Source organism: Podarcis raffonei, chromosome 2 (genome assembly GCF_027172205.1).
Source record: "Podarcis raffonei isolate rPodRaf1 chromosome 2, rPodRaf1.pri, whole genome shotgun sequence".
NCBI classification, from domain to species: Eukaryota; Metazoa; Chordata; class Lepidosauria; order Squamata; family Lacertidae; genus Podarcis; species Podarcis raffonei.
Window position 1 is genome coordinate 115,645,223 of NC_070603.1, and position 6,000 is coordinate 115,651,222.

A 6,000-nucleotide genomic window follows, 5' to 3' on the forward strand; every position below is an offset into this window, starting at 1 on the left:
TGTTTTAATTTTAATTTTTATCATCTACAATACTGTTTTATTTATTTTATGGTACAGAACATTGATTATTGCTTTCATTTTATGGATCAATGGTCTTGCTAGATAGTAAAATTCATGTTAAATTGCTGTTTTAGGGGTTGTTTTTAAAAGTCTGGAACAGATTAATCCATTTTGCATTACTTTCTATGGGAAAACGCGCCTTGGTTTTGGAACGCTTTCGTTTTGGAAGACTTCCAGATCCGATTAAGTTTGAGAACCGAGGTACCACTGTAACTTCTAAGATTTAAAATACTGGAGGAAGAAAATCTGCCCCCACTACTTTATGAAAGGGATTCAAGAAACAAAGAGCTGCTTTGGAGAAGGCCTCATCCCTTCCTTCTTCCTGTCAGGAACTTCCTTCCATTTGTCTCCTCTCCATCTTTTCCTCTTTCTCCCTCCACCTTCCATCTATCCCTGTCCCCATCTCCTCTCCCCTGGAACTCACCAGATTTCTCCAAGGGTCCTGGGAGGGAATGCTCAGAGGTTGTGGGGAGGGATGCGGGAGACAGCCTGACCAGGTCAACCATCCATCTTCCTCCTTCCATCCTGGCCAGGGTTGCAGGTTCAGTCTCAGCTAGGTTCGCAGGTTCAGCTTCCTGAGGAGCGCAGAAGCCAGAGCAAGTTGAAGCTTCCTGGGAGGGAGGGAAGAAGAAGCCAAAGGAGTCTGAGAGACCCTGCAGGGATTCTCCTGCCCAAGACATTCTGCTGCCCCTGGAGAAGCCCCAACTGGCTTCCCAAGAGCCCCACCCATTTTCAAACACCTTTGGCAATTCCTTTCATCACCTCCCTTACTTTTTTATTTATTTTATTTTATTTTTATTTATTTTATTTTGTTTATTCAATCTTTATTGGTTTAAAATCCACACACACACACACAACAAAAGCTTATAAATAGGAAAAGAAACAAAACAAAAAAGCACAATACATCTCTTACGAAAAGAAATAGAATACATCACGAATGCACAAAATTATTCCAGCCATTAACTTCCGACTTCCTTGATATAGGTTATTAATTTTCTTAATTAGGTAAGGGTACCCCTGACCGTTAGGTCCAGTCACGCATGACTCTGGGGTTGCGGTGCTCATCTCGCTTTATTGGCTGAGGGAGCCGGTGTACAGCTTCCAGGTCATGTGGCCAGCATGACTAAACCAGAACAGGAAACGACTTTTACCTTCCCACCAGAGCAATACCTATTTATCTACTTGCATTTTTGATGTGCTTTCGAACTGCTAGGTTGGCAATTTTCTTAATTACTTGCCTCTATTTTTCAAAAAACTTTATCTTTGTTAATTCTTGTCTGAATTCTTTGTACCTTATTCAATTCCGAGAGTTATTCAAAGCATTTTAAAGTTTTTATATGGGGAGACTGTTCTTTTAAATATTGTCTATAGATCTCTCATTCCCTTTTACACTTTTGGGTTGATCGATCTCTTATCTTTTCCGTCATCTATACTACTTCTATATATTGAAGGATTTTTACTTGCCACTCCTCTTTTGATGGAATTTTATCTCCTTTCTATCCCTTGGCAATCGGCATCCTCACAGCAGTTGTTGCATACAAAAAGACCCCTTCCCAAGAGCCCCTGCCCATTTTCAAACACCTTTGCCAATTCCTTTCACCTGCCTGTCTCACCTCCCTTCCTAAGGCTGGCATGGTATGTACATTAGTGGCCTTGGAACTTAAGAGTTAATCTGCAAAGGACTGCTCTGCATACATGGGTGGCCCTTGCATGGAGAAGAAGGAAGCCCCTTGCTTGCATCAGAACCCCCTGGGAGAGGCGGGGGATCCGCCCACTGCTCCCTCTGCCCTCGCTCAGGGGAGAGAGGCAGAAAGAGCCTTCAAACCCATCCATTTCCTCCTCTGCAGCCCAGTGAGAGGGGAAGGAGCTGCAGCGCCTGGTTCACTTCATGGTTTACTGGGATTGTGAATGAACACGTCCTCTGCCTTCCATGCGGTGGGAGTGGGGGGGGGGTAAAAGTGGTGAGGAGACCCCCCCCCAGTCCTTTTGGGAAACAGGAGTTTTGGCCAGGAGTAAACAACTTAGATGGCAAGTTCACAAGAGAAGCACTTTGGAGCACCGCTTGCTCTTACTATGTGTTTGAACCTAGAGGACAACATACATGTTTACACCGAGGGATTTTTGATGTTTTAAATTTTTTGGTGTTTTTGATGGAAGCCACCCAGAGTGGCTGAGGCAACACAGTCAGATGGGCAGGGGGCAAGTAATGAATTATTTATTCTTATTCTTATTAGTATTATTCCCTCCTAAGCCCATCCTGTTATGCATGCTGATCAGAGACTTTGTCCCAACCCCCCCCCCCGTGAACGCAAGAGGGCTTCCTATTTTTACAGCTATTCTTCACATTTCTATTCTGCCCTTCCTCCAAAGATCACAGGGCAGCTTACAAGAGAAAAACACAGAGATGCATAGCAGAGTAAGAAACAAAAACGAAAACCCTCCCGCCCCCCATGCAGGTGTGCAGTCCAAAGATTGTTTAATGGGCCAAACCCCTGCGAGAAGAGCAAGACTTTCGCCTGTTGCCTAAAGATAAGGTCCTCCTCCGAGGGGTCTTCTGCTGGGGTATAGATATTAAAATTAAATTAATACTATTATTAAGGCGATCCTGGCCAGCAATGCCCACCCTTCTCCCCTTTCCCGCCTCCTTCCCTCCACCCCCTTTGCACCAGATCCCTGCAGGAGGAAGCTTCTCCCCCCTCCCCTTCAAGGCCCCCTTTAAGAAAACAGCTCCCTTTCCTCCCTTCTCTTCTCCCCGCCCGGATCTTGTGCAGCGCCGCCTCTCCCCGTCCCGGGGCTTCTCATCCTGGACCCCCTCGCAAAGCCCCTTCCCGCCTTCCCCGCCATTGGCTTTGCACTCACCCGACATCCTGGGCAGGGGGGGCGGGAATGGGAGCCCCCGCGTGGGAGGCAGGGAGTGAGGGCGCTTAATTAGGAGCCTTAATGAGGAAGCAGCCCCCTCCTCCGCCTCCGCAGCCTCGCTTCCCGCCTCCTCCCCTCCCTCCTTTGCAAGCCGGGAAATTATCTCTGCTGGTGAAGCCGGAAGTGGAGGCAACTCTGAGGAGGAAGGAGAAGTTTCTCTTGACGCTCACCCTCTTGTCTGTTATTTGATAATTGGGGGAAGGAAAACCTTGTGGCACCCAACCAATGGGGAGACGAGGGAGGGAACGTGTGCATAGGGAATATAAACTTATACTTTGCCTCAGTTGGACTATGCCTACTTTGGACCCCCACTTTTGCAAGAAACTATTATCCTCAATAAGGGCTTGCCGATCAGAAGGTTGGTAGTTCGAATCCCCGCGAAGCGGTGAGCTCGTCAAACTGCAAGTAGATAAAAAGGTACCTGTTGTAAACAAAATCTGCCCTTATTCCCTTAAGGGGGACACAAGAGCCGTTGTAGAGTCCTTTGCAGGTTCTCCATCAGTTGGAGAAAATAACAGAGGCCAACCAAAGAATATTGAGAAGCAAAGCAGCTAGTAAGCCTGATCTTTATTGAACTGTTGCAACAGGTTGCTCCCCTCACACGCAGGAGGATGGAGGAGGACCCAGAACAAAGGAGTGCCTACCTTTATATAGCCCTTTTAAATTCCCTGCCCTAGAGCTCAAGACCACCCCTCCATATGTCATACATACATCACAGAAGGGTTGTAACCCAAGACCACGACCCACAAACATCATACCTGCATCACGGTCTACAACAGAAAGGCGGTCTACAACAGAAATTTGAATGTTGTTGCTTTTCCTGTGCTGCTCCAGACATGTGGTCCACATATCTATGTATGTGCTTGGTTGGTACATTTATGAACATTTATTATATATATAAGACCTTAAAATATTTTATTACATACCGCTCCAGCGGAAAGGTAAATGGCGTTTCCGTGCACTGCGCTGGTTCACCAGAAGCGGCTTAGTCATGCTGGCCACATGACCCAGAAGCTGTACGCTGGCTCCCTCGGCCAGTAAAGTGAGATGAGCACCGCAACCCCAGTGTCATCCTCAACAGGACCTCACGGTCAGGAGTCCCTTTACCTTTACCTATTGTCCTCAATAAACTCTTTATTTGCTTCTCCAATATTCTTCAGATGGTATTTTAAGGAAGGGGATCAAGGGTCTCAGGACCCACTTCTTACAATGTATGAAGTAGTTTACGGCAAAAAAGCCTAAAAACTCTTCTGGGTAACTGAATAAATTATTTTAATAAATATTTAAATGAAGAACATATTTTGCCTTCTCATGTTCATGCAAACATGGTTCCACTCCAACCTCACTTAGTATTAAATTGTGGGTGGACATAGCAGACGCCCCAGAGATTTCTCCAAGTGGTTGCCTCCCTGGACTGGTCTTTTCTTGGGGTCAGGGAGCTGGGGTGGTCGATCAACATGAAGTTCCCAGGTTACCTTTCCTTCTGGTCAGCTATTCCAGCTCTTGTCTCCCCCCCCCCATTTCTTTCTTTATGGAGGGGCAAAGGCTCTGCACTTTCTATAGATGCAATTACAACCCACAACTGGAATTTTCTGGGTGCATTGAGCCCCCCCCCCCAGATAGAATAGATTCCCTCAGCATCTTGCCCCACCTCCCAGAAGGCAAGTTTATCTGGTTAAAGTGTTTGTTTGGGACAGAATTATATTGTATTTCTCTGAAGGATAGACTCTTTATATCAGCAGTAATACATTAACTGGGTTATGAATAACAGTTTTGATACTGTCAACATGAACTGTGTCTGAGGTTTCAGACACACCCATTTCAATCAAGAAAGATGCAGAAAATACTTTTCCTTTTTGATTCTGGGCACTTGACTTCTCCCATCCTGCTACCATCAAGGCAAACGTTTGGGGCAGATATCCAGGGCCCCACTCAGCAGCAGCAAGAGGGGGAGGAGGAGGCCCCACAAACATTTTCCACATTTTGAAGTTAAATGGTACAAAGCCCCCTCAAGAATCGACAGAAGCTTACCAGGGTACATTTCCTTCTAGTCAGCTATTCAGGCTCCTCATTCCCCCCCATTTCTTTCTTTATGGAGGGTCAAAGGCTATGCACTTTGTATAGACGTAACTACAACCAACATCTGGTATCTTCTGGGTGCACCAAGGTGGCCTCCTTCTGCATTGTCAGCAAGTGACAACTGTCATGGAACAATCCCCAGTGTCTCTGCAGAAAATTTTACTGATGGGCTTGTAGGACCAGGGGAGAGAGGCAGTCTGCTAGGTGGATAGGGTTGTGGGATAGAAATGTCAATAACCAAAGACTGAACTGGACTAAATGTGTAACCTGCCTCAAGATTCTTTGTGGTTCTTTTGTGCTTTCACACTAACTAAATCTGCTGCAAAACAACAACAGAAATGGAAGTGAGCTGGAAAAACTTGACGAAAAAATAGGATTTTTTAAAATAAACAATAGACTGGCAAAAATAAGAGAAAGAATAGAAATACTTAAATCCCCTATTAATGAAATAAAGGAAGGAATTGTGACTTCTTAGAATGGTAAAGTCCCTGGTCCAGATGGTATTTCTTTAATGAATTACAAAAAATTAGAAGAGACCATATTACCAGTGTTAGAAAAAATAATGAACAAAATTTTAGAAGGAGGACAAGTGCCAGAATCAGGGCAAGAAGCCCTAATTACATTGATACTGAAATATGGATCCAATTTAGAGTAAATTAAAAATTATAGACCAATCTCATTTCTAAATTCAGATTATAAATTATTTGCAAAAAAATTAGCCAATAAATTGAAAAAGATCCTGGCAAGATTAATAAAGAAAGATCAGTCAGGCTTCCTACGCAGAAGACAAATTTACAGCAACGTAAAATTGGTAGTAGATACAATAGAATACCTAGAAATGAGACCAGATAAAAAGGCAGCCCTGATCTTGGTGGATGCGGAGAAAGCATTGGATCATGCTTCAGGGGCATTCATGCAAAAAACTTTGGAAATGATGAGTTT

The 6,000-nt window shown here is 44.6% G+C and overlaps 1 pseudogene; it reads right to left on the reverse strand.

Moving 5' to 3' along the window:
• LOC128409011 (oocyte zinc finger protein XlCOF6-like) overlaps positions 1 to 3,260 on the reverse strand; it is a 45,611-nt pseudogene extending 42,351 nt beyond the window's left edge.
• Positions 3,261 to 6,000: the final 2,740 nt, after the last annotated feature.